This window comes from Malania oleifera, chromosome 9 (genome assembly GCF_029873635.1).
Source record: "Malania oleifera isolate guangnan ecotype guangnan chromosome 9, ASM2987363v1, whole genome shotgun sequence".
Classification (NCBI taxonomy): Eukaryota; Viridiplantae; Streptophyta; class Magnoliopsida; order Santalales; family Ximeniaceae; genus Malania; species Malania oleifera.
Genome location: NC_080425.1, coordinates 20,336,496 through 20,351,695, shown reverse-complemented (window position 1 = coordinate 20,351,695; position 15,200 = coordinate 20,336,496).

Below are 15,200 nucleotides of genomic sequence, written 5' to 3'. Positions count from 1 at the left end.
AAAAGATAAACAACATAAAACATAAGTTAAAACCAAAAAAAAATCAGCTAAACATACCTCATATAAGTCGTACCTATTTTCTCCAATTTATACAAATCATTGCTAATTCTAAGGAGTTGACTACTATTTGTAAACAAATTATTCCTCCTTATAGCACATTGTCGAGTCAAGGCATCTGCCACTTTGTTCCCTTCTCTATACCAATGATTTATCGAAAAATTTACTCTCTCCAATAAACCAATAAGTTGCTCCCAAAAATCCCACAAATACCACAAGGAGCACTTCCTGACTCTTATCCAATTAACTACAATATTCGAATCACATTCAATATCGATGCAAGTACGACCCAAATGTTTACAAATCTTTATTCCCTCCAGCACAGCTCTTAATTTAGCTTCATTATTTGAACAAGAGCCAAAATATTTTAAAAAATCAATCACAAAAGAACATGTATGGTCTCTAAGGATGCCACCACCACCTGCCGGCCCTGGGTTCCCTAGGTTGCTCCCATCCAAATTTAGTTTCAACCTCTCTTGCCTCAGTTTTAGCCATCTCACACTTTGCATAGTTTTAATTCTTTTATTCACAATTTGCACTTCCATATTATGCAATACCCGAAAATCAACATCCTTTAACTGAACCATTTCTGTCATGTTCCTACTCAAACCCCCCCCCCCCCAATACTTAATGGAGAGTCACACATTAGTACTATTATCTAATTTTCCTCCCATTCTAGCCACACATCTCCTTCTCCATAGCCTCCACACTACTAAACAAGGAATCAAACCCATCAATAAACCCAGTTGAGAGAACCTGGAAGCCCTATTAAACCACATTTGGACTCTTTCTTTCTAACTTTATTGCCTAAGGAACACCTACCTCCACCGAAACCTTCCTCCAAACCTCAGAAGTAAGGTCTCCCTTATTTAACATATGTTCCAAATCTTCTAATTGCCTCATCTCACAACAATTACACGCCGAAACAAGTGAAACCCCCACCCTTCTCACCTTTTCATCAACACTTAGGCACTCAAAAGCAGCCTTCCACATACAGATAGAAATTTTCTTCGGTAACCATTTGTTCCAAACCCACTTAACCCAATCAAATTTTGGAGTTCTAACTCTAATAACATCCCCTGCGGATTTTGTATTAAAGCAACCATCCTTTTTCGGGAACCATAATAGAATGTCCGAAGAATTCTTAAGATTTTCCCACCTTTTCCATCACTTCATCCGCTTTACTAAACCCCAAAATCCTCTGTAAATTTTCCACATCCCAGGCATTATTGATAACCAAATCTTTTAATTTGATATGAGATTGTGCACCATTTGGACAATCTACAAACAAAGGTCCCAAATCTAAAAACTTATCATACTACAATTTTACATTTCCTTCTCTAACCTTCCACTTAGATTTACTTAACAGTTTAGGCATACCCTGTAGAACTTTCCTCCAAAAGGAAGAATCCGATCCATGCGATCTACAAAGAGCAATATGTCTTCCTTTCACATATTTAGCTTTAAAAAATCTAGCCCATAGAGAATTTTGCCTTAATAAATGTCAACCAAACTTCATGAACAAAGACCGTTGCACTTCCGAAATGTCTCTTACTCCTATGCCCCCCTCCTTCACAGGAACACACAATTTCTTCCAAGCCCTCCATCTCATTTTTTCTTTTCCATCCTTAAATCCCCAAAAAAAAAGAAGCAAAGAAACCTTGTATCTTTTTAATCACTAGTTTTGGTACATTTAGAACAGCTAACAGATGCAATGACATACTTAAAAGCACATGTCTCAACAAAACAATATGACCTCCTTAATACAACAGTCTACTTTTCCAGCCCTCAACTCTTTTACTAATTTTTTGGATTAAAGGGTCAAAATGACAGCCTTTCAATTTACCATCCACTATTGGCACACCCAAATACGTGAAAGGAAATTTACCTTCAATAAAACCAGTCTCTTGAAGAATTTCTCCTTTCCTCTGAACACCCAACTTGTTTGAGAAAAAAATAGCTGATTTATCTTTATTCACCCTTTGGCCAGTCCAATTTTCATACTCCTTAATCACCTCCATTAACTGACTAACAGATTTTTTTCCAGCATTAGCAAAAATAACAACATCATCCACGTACATTAAATGCGATATAATAGGTGCAGCACACGGGTGTGCAAATGGTGAAATCCACTTCTCAAATAACTTTTTTTGAATTAATTTAGAAAGAATTTCTTCCATGATGATGAAAATATACAGCGACAATGGATCCCCTTACCTTAAGCCCCTTTTTAACTTGAAGAAACTTTTATAAGTGTCATGCATTATGATAGAAAACCATGGAGTACAATTCTGAATCAACTTACAAAACCAATCTAGAAAACCAAGAACCTGAAAATTTTGATCTACCACCTGCCACTCCACTCGATCATACGTTTTGCTCATATCAAGTTTTAGCATTATATAACCTCCTCTCACCCACCTATGTAATAATTTTGTCATCTCTTAAATAAACGTTATATTTTAAAAAATACTCATCCCTTTCATAAAAACACCTTGTTCTAAAGATATTAAATCACACATCACCAATGAAAGCTTACCAACAAGGATTTTGGAGAAAATTTTATAGATTACTTTACAAAGGCTTATCAGCCGAAATTTATCAAAAGACTGAGGATCATTTACCTTAAGAATAAGCACTATGTAAGTGGAACAAAAATACCGAGGCAACATATCACCTCTGAAGAATTCTCTTACCGCATCCATCACATCATTTTTAATAATTTTCCAATAGGTAATATAGAAAGAAGACCCAAACCCATCCGGTCCCGGGCTATTATTCACATAAATAGACGAAACAGCTTCATAAACCTCCTCCTCAGTCGGTTCTTCCCTCAGGTGACCTATAGACTCCTCAGAAACTACCAAATGGGTGATATCTTCCAGGTTTGACCTTTGCACTAAACTATTTTGCCCCAAGAATTGCTCAAAATACTTCACAGCCTCATTATGGACCATCTGCATATTTTCCAACACCGAACCATCAAGAAGCGTCATTGAATTTACACAAGAATTTTGCCTTTTTTGTGTAATCACATCATGAAAAAACTTTGAATTCTGATCCCCATCTATCAACCATTTCATCTTTGCTTGTTGCATCAATCTAGCCTCTTCCCTTCTATACCAAACCTCCAATTCAGCCTTAGAAATAAGGAACTCTTCTTCAACTGATTTCGATTATTCTGTCTACAATAGATTCTCATATTTTTCCACCCTTTCCTCCAACTCTCAAATAAAACTACCAACACGACCGAAAGTCCGTTTATTCCACACCCTAAGCCTTTGTTTTAGCCTTTTTAATTTACCTGCCAATTTACACAATCCTAAATCCACCACAATGTGTTCTCTCCAAGATGAATCAACCATTTCCAAAAAATCCCCATGTGACATTCACATGTTCTGAAACCTAAAAGGCGTTGGCCTATACCTCTCCATACTCGCACACAGCTGTAATATGATAGGAGAATGATCTGAAGTATTTCTTTTCAACAAATAAGTCTTAGCTTCACCATATTTTATAGAAAAAACATTATTAATCAGCACCCTGTCTAGTTTCACCCAACTTTTTCTCAAACCTTGTTGGTCGTTACACCATGAAAATTGACTTCCTTCGAATTTGAGGTCCAATAACCCACAACTATTAATACAACCATTGAATTCAGCCATAGACGAACCCAAGCGAGGTCTACCTCCCACCCTTTCCTTATCTGACCGAATTACATTAAAATTTCCTATAACAACCTAAGCCACATCAACACTCGACATCCCCTGAAGCTGTTCCCATAAATCTCTTCTCTCAATATGATAACATTTAGCATATACAAAAGTAAGAAGCAGGGAGCCTCTATCCTCTATTAAAAAAACTGTCACACATTGATTTAAGGTACCTACCCAATCCACTTGAACATCATCTTTCCAAAACAACCAAATCTTCCCACCTTCCTCTACATTAGAAAAAAAGTTAGTAAATTGCAAATACATCGCCCACCTTTGTATCTTTTCTATATCTTGAAAAGGTTCTGAGACTACTAAAATCGAAACTTTCTGATCCTTCACAATTTGTTTCAATCTTCTCTTCGACGTGCCCAACCCTCTTATATTCCAAAACATAATTTTGTCAATCCTAGGTTCAATTTTTGAGGTACTGCCTTAGACCTCTTAGACTTTCTCACTTGTCCATCATCTTTATTTCTTCCTTCCGATTCACCCACTGTCACATTACCTGGATTAGAATAAAATTCTTTTTGAGTATCAACGCAAACCTCCAAATCTCCTTAGATAACACATCATAATTATCCCTCCACACTCGACCCTCCACTTCCCCCTCTCTCCCATCCACCTCCTCCACTAAAATCAACTCTCCATCCTTATCCTTTTCAACTTTTCACCTCCCCCCTTCATAAATAACTCTGATTTCCTGAACAAATTTAAACAATCTCCTATTTCTACCTGCACCCCTACAACCCTTGACTTCTGGTATTTACAATGATCGACCTTCTCTCCACTATTCTTCTCTATCAAATTAACTTCCTCCACTTTTTTAGTACTCACATTATTAACCTCATTCACAATTTCTTTATTTTTCTCAATCACCTTCGACAGACCATTCACGTTTCCATCCTTCTTCTCCTCCACCTGTTGTTCCTGACTCTTCAAAACGGGACCTTCCTCTTCAACTATCATATTCTCTTTTCTAACCACTTCTTTCCAAACCATCCCATCTACCTCCTTCCTCATACCTACCTTCCTTTTATCCTTAGGCTTAACTCCAAACCGGCATACTACTTCAGTGTGACCTTGCCTATAACATTTATTACAATAGAAACCCCTCTTCTCATATATTACCCTTTGCCAATTCTATTTTTGTCCTACCACCAACGGAAAACCCTCCACAGGATCCTTCTGCAAATCCACTTCAACACATAATCTCGCACCCGTGGCTCGTGTTCTATATAACGTGGCATTATCCGTTCCCAAGAATCTACCAAATCTAGTGGTCAAACTCTGTAAATAGTCCATTCTATATAAATGTAAAGGCAGACCTGGTAAGAAAATCCACTGAGGTGCGATTGATGGCTCCTTGTTGACATCAAAATTCATAAACCAATTAAAAAGCCGAAATTGGCACCCTGCCACCCATCTTCCTTCTCATGCCCATGCATGAATGTAGTCCTTTTTGTTTACCAAATGAAACAGAACATGGTAGTTATCCATAAAACTTATCATGGGAACTTCATAGAGGCCCCAAGATTGGATAATATGCCTCCAAAGGATATCGATAGACGGCCCTGCAGAAAGAAATTTAAACACCAATGCATACTTCAAATCTTCTGCAACCTTTTCCATCTCCACATCTAAGAAAACTAAACCTAATTCCTCATTAATTAGTTCCGGTTTTCTCAATGGAATTTTGAATTTTGAAGATGGAATTGGCCTCTTCAAGGCTTCCGCAAACAATTTTCCCCCAGCAGAACCTTCCCCCTTTTCGACCTTAACATCCCATAAACCACTCCCTGTCTCCCGTATACTAGTATCGACACCTCCCCTCAATCCTTCAGTAGCAGCTACCGAAGATGGCTCAGTCATGTTTAAAAAAAAAAAAAAAACCTTTCGAGTGTTATATGATAGTCGAATTGAATGTGTGTTGTTGACTGACTTTGTTAAGGGAGACCCTCGACAAGTGTTGCGTTGCCCGTTAATTGAGTCTAAATTGGCGGACTGTGACATCGAGCATAATTTATGATGACAATTTTGGGGTGTTTTATTTTTATTTTTATTTTTAATAGCAAAGCAAAGCCATGCAATTTAATTTGTTAAATATTATGCAATATATATTATTTACATATTATTATAAAATATATAACTTAGAAAATAAAAATAATAATAAAAATAAATATTTATAATTTTACAAACAATTTATCATGAATTTAATGTGATATATTTTTGGGTTTCACACAATAATCACTTAAGTCTATATATAACCAAAAGAGCAACACATCAAAATTGGGATGCCTATGTTGTTGAAAATGTTAATAGCACTAATACCAAAATATTTTATTATCATGCTGTCAGCTCATAATAATGTGTACATCAGTATGCATGTAGTTTTAAATAAAAATAAAAAATTAAATTAACATATTAACAATATATTTTAAACAAATCATGCAATTTATTTATATATTTACCCATACATTTAATAAATTGTTTTCTTTTAAAAGGAAGACACTATTGATACTTTACAAAAATGTTATTAGCACTCCACATTTATTTTATAATATATTTGAGTATTTCACTTTACAAGTGAAAAAAGAGAGCATAAATTCATTATTTCATTGGAAAAATCAAGAGTAGAATTATATATATATAGGGGCGTAAAAAGGTTTTTTTTTTTAAGTACAATATTTCTTTCCTTTGAAAAGAACCTAATAAATACAGGTGTTAAAATGTGTGATGCTTATAATAAAAACGAGTTTAAGATCATAAAAAATGAGTGCAATAAATGCATAAACTTATAATTTATTTTAATATTCTAATTCTGTTTGTTTCATTTAATTTGATTAATCAATACACTTAAAAAGGAAAATCCTTCTTTCTAAAAACTTTACTAATCCTATATCATGTGATACACTTTTGACCCTCACAAAAAATCACTTAAACCTATTATGTTCTAACAAAAAAATGTCACATTAAAATTAGGATGCATGTTTGTAAAGTTGTTGAGAATGCTTACAACACTATTACTAAAATATGTTATTGTACTATCAACTGATAGTGTGCAAGTTCAAATGTATGTGATTTTGAGTCAAAATTCAAAATTAAATTGAAAACATGTAATTAATCTATATATTTACCTATGCATTCCACGAATAGTTTCTTTTTGTAAGGGAAGGTGCTATCGGCACTTTAAAAAAATGAAAAAAAAAAAAAAAAAACAAAACAAAAGATTGATTGACAGTGCACATATATTTTTCTTGTATAAAATGACAGTTCCAACCTTTTGATTTTTCACTTAGACAACTTTGTCATTTCTATTAGCTTTGGTGTATTCCCAAGAAGAGTGGTAAATTGGGTATTTAAAATTTCTCTCTTAGGTTCAACTAATCTAGCAATAGTAATACTTAACCTAAGGTCTGTTTATATACTCATAAATCCAAATGCACAGATAAATAAAATGTACGAAAATTAAATCATGCGCAACATTCATAAAATAGCATACACGTGCAGAAAATAAAGTATGGAAAAGTAAAGCGCACACACAATATGTTATCAGGGTTCGACCAACTATGCCTACATCCCCACCTTGGCTACACCAGTACAAGAATTCCACTACGGTTCACTTAACGCGTGGAGCGGCATCGTTTACAACCAAGTCAATTAGCAGGACTGACCTCAACATACACCTTACCAGGATGGGGCACCTAACTTTCCTAACCGAGTTTAAGTCAATTTAGGACTATTCAATAGGGCTAGTCTTTCTCTTCAGGCCTTCGCCTGGAATACAACAAATGTGTCTAAAATTCTGCGTACAAGGAAATACTTCTTACACAAGTAGAAATGTACCATTACGCACAGTATGATCAATGCACACCAAACATGTATAAACTATAAGTTCAGTACTTTACATATGCAATCAACACTCAAAGTCATGTCTATAAACAATCAAGTATAGAGTGTTCTAACAAGCTATTGAGAAAGCTGTGTGCGTATGTGAAGAACCATGGACTGTGGATGAAAAGCCACGTGTAAGTTGTCTTGGGTGGCAAGACCACGCCATGCTTGAAGGCCCATGCAAGCGTGAAGAGTTAGGCATGTGTGCGGGCTTTGAATCAAGGTAGTCGGGCTTCATGAAATTGACATGACCACGAGAGCCCATGCAAGACCACAACAGGAGCTGTGTGTACCGTGCGTGAAGAGCATGTGTAAAGGGCCTCGGGTGAGCTGGGCCATGGCAAGCCGTGGGCTTTAATGCGTGATGGGTTGGTGCTGGAATAGTGGGCTTCAAAAGCCTTGACGTGACCACGTGAGAAGTGCACATCCTACATGCGCTAGGAGCAGCAGCTTGTGGAAAAAAATAGGGTGCGTAGGAGGTGCTGCGGGAGTATTTAAAAAGAGTCTTCGGGTCTTTATGGAGCGTGCCGCACAGAGGGTCTGTTCGGGCTGGGCGAGTAGCAGGAGTTTTGTCTCTTTGCTCTCCAGCATCCTTCGTCTCTCAGTTGTCAGCTGTCTCTCATCATCTCTCTTCTCTATTTCAGACATCTCAGTCTCTCAGCTTACTGCCCGTCTTCTCCGGCTAGATTTCTCTTAACTCTCAGTCGTCTTCTCCATCCTCTTCTCTCATCTTTCTCTTATTTATCTCATCTTATCTCTTAGTTGTTTTTATTTTTATTTGTCTTTTTAAAGTATTACTAAGGTTTAATTTTCGTTTAGTAGCAATAAATTTCTTTATTTATGTTTTTACTTCCAGTTTTAATTAATTGATGCTTTTAAATTCTGTTGGGAGATTGTTCACTTTAATTTGTCCCTCTTTTCTTATTTAAAAGTTGTTTTAGGATTCAAATAATCTCTTTGGGTGTTTTATTAATAAAGTCAGTAATTTTGTTAAGAGTTTAATTTTTTTTTTCGTATTAAAATTGGTATTTTTATTTAGGGGACTTTATTTATTGCTTAGTATAATTGGTCTTTAGTTAGTTGAATGATTGCAGGGTCTATTTCTTTCATTATTCTAGTGTTGAGTCCGGCTCATATTCTGTTATTTTATGTGTGTTAATCTTTTCGTTAGGGTTTAAGTTTTGTTCCAAAAATCTCAAAAATCCAAGAAACCGAATTTGAGCTGTGTTCAATAAAACTTTATTTTCTTATTTTTTTTTGGTTTACACAAAGTTTGGAATTAAATTGCATTCCCTGAGGAGACAATCTGTGTTGGAATTGGTGTATTCCCAAGAGGAGGGTGAATTGGAATTTTAAACCTTCTTCTTAGGTTAAACCAAATATTAGTAATACACAACTTAAGGTCTTTCTATGCAATCCCAAATGCGCAGATAAGTATAATGTACGGAAATTAAATCATGCACAACATTCACAGTCTATTGAAAATAACATATATGTGTATTAAATAAATTTTGAAAATATAAAATGCACACCCGGTATGTTATTGGGGTTCGGCCAATATTGCTTGCATCCCCACCTCAGCTCGCAAGCCCAAGAATTCCACTAATGCTCACTTAACGGGTGGAGCGGCACCGGTTACAACACTAGGTCAAATTACTAGGGCTAACCTCAACCTTTACAATCTCTCCTTAAAGGGGAGGAGAAGACCCACCTCAGGCCATGCCCGGAATACAAAAAATAATCAAGATAATTTTGTGTATAATTTCAATGCTTCTCCAATAAGCAAGTATGTACCGATACTCACAAACAATAACTAATGCACTCACAGATAATAGTATTTAATGTTCAAGTAAGATCTTGAAAATTTAATTCAAGATAATATATTCACTAAGTGAATATTCGAGGTTACCTCAAATCCCTAATCAAGTATCACACAAATATTTTTTCAAATATAATCACAGTAGATACTTAGGGTTTAAGCTTCCAATAGATTTATCAAATGAAGTATGTAAACTTTCGAATCTGGCAATAAGGATGCTAAGACTCAAAAGCCAAAAACACGATTTTCCCAAACTAATATTTATATGTGAAATATTGTGGGAAAATCACACAAGCAATTACTCTCAAAAAGATTTTCAAGATGTATGATATTGTGAGAGTATTTTGCCAAGGAAAATGATTTTGAATGATGCACAATAACACAATCAAATCTTCCCACACCTTACAATTGATTTGCAAGTTAGAAGAATTAGAAAAACAAACTTTCTATTTCAAAATGATATTTACTAATAAATATGTAAGAGAGTATATAAGACATATTGTTGGAATATTGAGTATATAGCAAAAGGGGTATAAAAGATTTGAGAGAATTTGTGCTAATTACTTTTTCTAATCTCATATTAATCAAGGCAAATGAGGGGGTATATATAGATATCCCTCAAATTTTGACCATTGGGGACCTATTGGGTATTTTGAAAAATGTTTAATGATGTTTAATGCAAATTAACCTTGATTTACTGCAGTAAAACTTTCACCAACCCGAGAGGTTCGGTCAACCATATTCAAGGTTCGGTCGACCATGGCTATTTTGAACTAGAGATATGGTCAACCGTCTCAAGGCAATTTCAAACCCTTCAAGGTTCGGTCGACCAAGGCAAGTTTGGTTGACCATTTTCTAAGGTTCTATCGACCAAGATAGTTTTGAACTAATGGCTCAGTCGACTAAGTTGTTAGGGGTCACACACATGCCAATTCGGTCGACTATGGAAGATATGTTCAAAAAGATATAGTCGACAGAGCGAAGTCAAAATGTTGACTTCCATTCAGTTCAATCGACTAAGGCATTTTACACTGCCAAGGTTCGGTCGACTGAATCTGTCCACAAACCACATTTGGCCCAAATAAGACCCAAGTTAAATCCCTATTAATGTGAGTTATTAACCTAATTACTTGAGGGATTCCTATAGTCATTCTAAGGTTTCTTGAGAGTTAACCCCAAAAATCCGACGTCGATCAACCGAAGGTGATCCCTAAGGTCAATCTATGGTTTTAAGTATTAAACCCTATCATGCATGAGATGCAGTTATTACAGACTATAAAAAACCAATTACAATTACAATATAACTTGAATAAAAAACAAAAACACTTCATACTCTGCTCCTTTGCAATATCATGGATTGCGCCAAATGATGTGTGCGTTTAAGTGCTTCTCGGCTTCCATTTCTCATTTTTCATCCGTGCTTAGAAAAGTAAACATGTTCATACACTTAACACATAGATAAGATACTGTGATTTGTCATAATAAAAATAGGGATCGAACTCAAAAAGTCAACAATTTAAATATTACATGACAGAACCCCTATACTTGGGATAGCATTTGCGCTGCTCATTTTTAGAGTGAGTCAAGTTTTTGGCACCATTTCTAGGGAATGCTAGATTTAGTTTCAAACTAGTGTACTTCCCTTTCATTTTGATTTTCCTCATGAAAAAAATAAAAATTTAAAACAAAAAAAAAGTGTTTTGAATATGGCTGCACCTGCACCACTCACGCTTATGAATTTTTAGCAGCTTACACGAATTACCACACCTTCTTGCATTGCTTTCCCACATGATGCACCAAATTTCATGATTAATCCTAGGGTGTTGTCAGTGATACCCTAGTTTCACAGGGTGGATTGTAAGAATACGTATTAGCATTTGACAGATTTTGAGCCAGTTTGTACCCCTTTCATTAATAGGGTCGGGATTAATGAGTATGTCAAGCTTCGCTTATTTCCTTTCTCTTTGAAGGATAAGGCAAAGATCTAGTTTAACTCTTTAAGACCTATCTCTATTACTAATTGGACTAATATGCAGCGTGAGTTCTTACAAAAATTCTTTTTGCTTCAGAGAACCTACTTCTTGCAGGAGCAGATCGGTCAGTTTATGCATAAGGGTGATGAGACCTTCTAGACTTGTTGGGAAAGGTTCAAGTATTTGATAAATATCTATCCTCATCACAGGTTTGAGTCTTGGAGGTTAATCAATTATTTTTATACAGCTCTTACTCCTGATTGCAAACAATTTTTCTTGACTATGTGCAATGGAGGATTCTTTAGAAAGGAACCAGATTAGGCACTGTCATTCTTTGACTACTTAGCTGGAAGTGCCAAACAATGGAACACACGATATGATCAAGCACCAATGGCAGTACAACCTCAGAGCAATCGGTGGTGGAGATAAATATGAGGTCAAAGAGGAGATTGATCTCTAAGCTTTTGTTGCTGATTTGGAAAGGAGTGTAGAAGCTATGAAATTAGAGAAAGAGAGTAGGTCTGATAAGATGCAACCAGTAAATTAGGTTAACAAAGCTCCAAATCAACCAATCTCAAACACCTACAATCTGGAATAGAGGAATCACTAGAATTTCTCATGGAGGAATTATCAATCTGGTCCATCATTTTCATAGTTTCAGCTGTCTCATCAGTCTTATGCGCCACCTTTGCAGCAAACATATTATCTAGATGCTCCTCCACATTAGTATCAGCCACAGCAGATCTAGCAGAGCTACGCACTTCCAGGATTTCAATCTAATAAAGCTCCTATTCCATCGACGACGTCTTTTGAGGATAGCATGACATATATGGCTAATACATTTCAGGAATTTATGTAGATTAACACTTAGACCATGAATGAATTGCGGGGCACCATCAACGAGATAAGCACCGATTTGACTAAGATGAGCACGACATTGAATACCCTAGAACAAAAGGAATTTCCAGCACAACCTCAGTTTGATCCTCAGGTATACTAGCAACAACATCAACAAGTACATGATGTCTCAGGGGATTCTCTTGAGATAGAGAAGGTCGTTAGTACTCTGAGAAGTTGAAAAGAAGTTTCCTGACCTGAGATACCCATCGATAGACAAACAGTTGCCATGACATCTGAAGTTACAATTGAGAAAGATGAAGTTAAAGAAGAATCAGAAGAAGTGAGCCCTGAATTGAACAAGTCGAGTCAAGCTCGGCCAAATATTCAAGTGCAAGAGACAACCATGGAACCATCATTACCCACTATAGTAGATGTCAAGGATTGTAATGTCGAAACAAATCTCTGCAACGGTAAGGTAATTGGTGCACCAGATGAAGCAGATGAGCAAAATGGTGAGAGTTCAACTTTCAAGGAACTAGGTAAATATTTTAATGTTGATGCTTCTGAAGAACTAAAGGTAATTGATCTGGCAACTTTACCTCAGAAACCAGTTTTTAAAGAAGTAAATTTCCTATAAAACATACCGAATAAAGATCCTTTCTTGTTAAAACAAAAATTTCAATCTATACATGTGTTGTTTGGTATTTTGAAGAGCATTAATTCACTTGAGACTAACTTTCATGTAGGTAATAAGATTGAATCATTGTGGTGACTCAAATTTAGAGACCCACCAGTTCAATTTATAAAACTGCACCCACCAGATGAAATTTATCTCGAGCCTCCGCCAGACAGACTGTGATGTTTTTATTTCCTTTATTTTCATTTTGTTTTATTTTGCTTTATTTTTTAGGCACATTTTCCCTTAGTTTTAGTTTTTATTTTCCCTTACTTCTCCACCTAGGTACGCTCTACTTCCCTCATTATCATCTTTTCTGTTTCCCCTATGCTCTCACATTTAGGACAATGTTTCACTTTAGTTGGGGGGAGGGGGTGAGAAAACACAAAAAAAATTTTGAATATGGATAATTAGGCCATAATTAACACTGACTTATACCCTTTTCATACTTGCATATAACCTAGGGGTTACACACTTAGGCCCATCACTAAGTGAGTTATTTATGTGTAGTTTCTCTTTTTATGGCTAATTTAGGAATTGTAACTCCATGAAGGTTGACTGGTTGTTCATTCATTTTAATTTGACTATATAAACTCTTGTATTTACATGGTATCTCATAAGGCTAAAAATACACATTCACGTGACTCGTAACACTTAGGGTTCCTTGTAAGCACTGAGAGAGTGCGCGTGGCAACTTTGACACCTTGTGAGGTACCGTTGAGCCATATATCATTCTTTTGAGTTTTTTTGACATCAACTCAAAGTTCATGAAACTCAATTTTTCCTTTTTTTTTTTTTTTTCTAAATATTCTTTGTACACTAATCTCGATTTTTGACTTGCTAGCCTAGAGATGACATCTAGTGGGGAGCTAAAAACCTAGGTCTTGTAGCCTACTCAAGATGTGAAGGCTGAGCCACCCCTAGAAATAGACTTATTTCATGGATTCTTGTTTGGGCTTAATTCACATGGGTGGTATGAAGACAATAAAAGTGTAATGATTATCCTAACTAACCATGAAAAGAAAGAAATTGAAGAATGATCAGAAGAAAGAAAAAGATAAATAGAAATGCACCAGAGTAAGGTGAAAGATTAATACCTGCTCCACACAACTATAACAAAAATTTAAGGACACGACACATGTTCTCCACATATGAAGACTCTTTAACCGCCTAATGCCTCAAATGTATTCATGCCTAGTTTGTGAATAAGTTGATCTAGGGTGGTCTTGTTTGGATATGGTGAGTAGGTGAGAAGATGTTAGGGTGAAGGAACCGACATCTCACTAATAGGCTGGATCAGTTTTAGACTAGTCCATTCCATACATTTAGCATTTGTTCATGGATATCTTGGGAGTAACAAGTCAAACACATTACACATGTCTCGAGACTTCGCCTATTTATACTTGAATTTATATGGCTACATTAACTCTAAATTGTGATTGCTGGTTAATTTTATGTGAGTATACTGTTCTTAATAGCTATATAATGATGAAACTTGCATGAGTGACTTACTTCGGAGTTGTGTGAATTGAGTATGAATGAGCTTGTGTGTAATCTAGTGATATTTTTGTATGTGAAATGGTATGGTTGTGTTGCACGTGTGTTCATTTAATATTCAATGAAATTGGTGTTTGTGGGTATCGCCTTGGATTGCATTCACGTTATTTGCTAGAGACTAGCAAAATGTTAGTTGGGGGTGTGATTATGCGTCAAACTTGAATAATTAGGCGTTTAAAATCGTGCATGAAGGATTATAATTTTAATTAAATGCCTAATTATATTCAATATTTTAACATTGAGCTCAATTTATAATATTTGGTTTTTATTCTATAATTTATGAAATTTTAATATTTTATTATTATAGGATAATTTTTGGACATTAAAGCCAAAATTAAAAAAAAATGTACGTGAGATGTGTACTTAAGATGGATTCCAAATCAAAGCTGTGTGCGTATGTGAACAACCACGGACCGTGCATAGAAAGCCACATGTATGTGGTCTTGGGTGACAAGACCATGCCATGGGAGAAGAGTTAGGTGTGCGTGTGGGCTTTGAATGAAGGTAGTCAGGCTTCATGAAGTTGACATGACCATGAGAGCCCATGCAAGACCACAATGGGAGCCGTGTGTGTCATGCGTGAAAAGCATGTGTAAAGGGCCTCGGGTGAGCTGGGCCATGGCAAGCCATGGGCTTTAATGGGTGATGGGCTAGTGTTGGAATAATGGGCT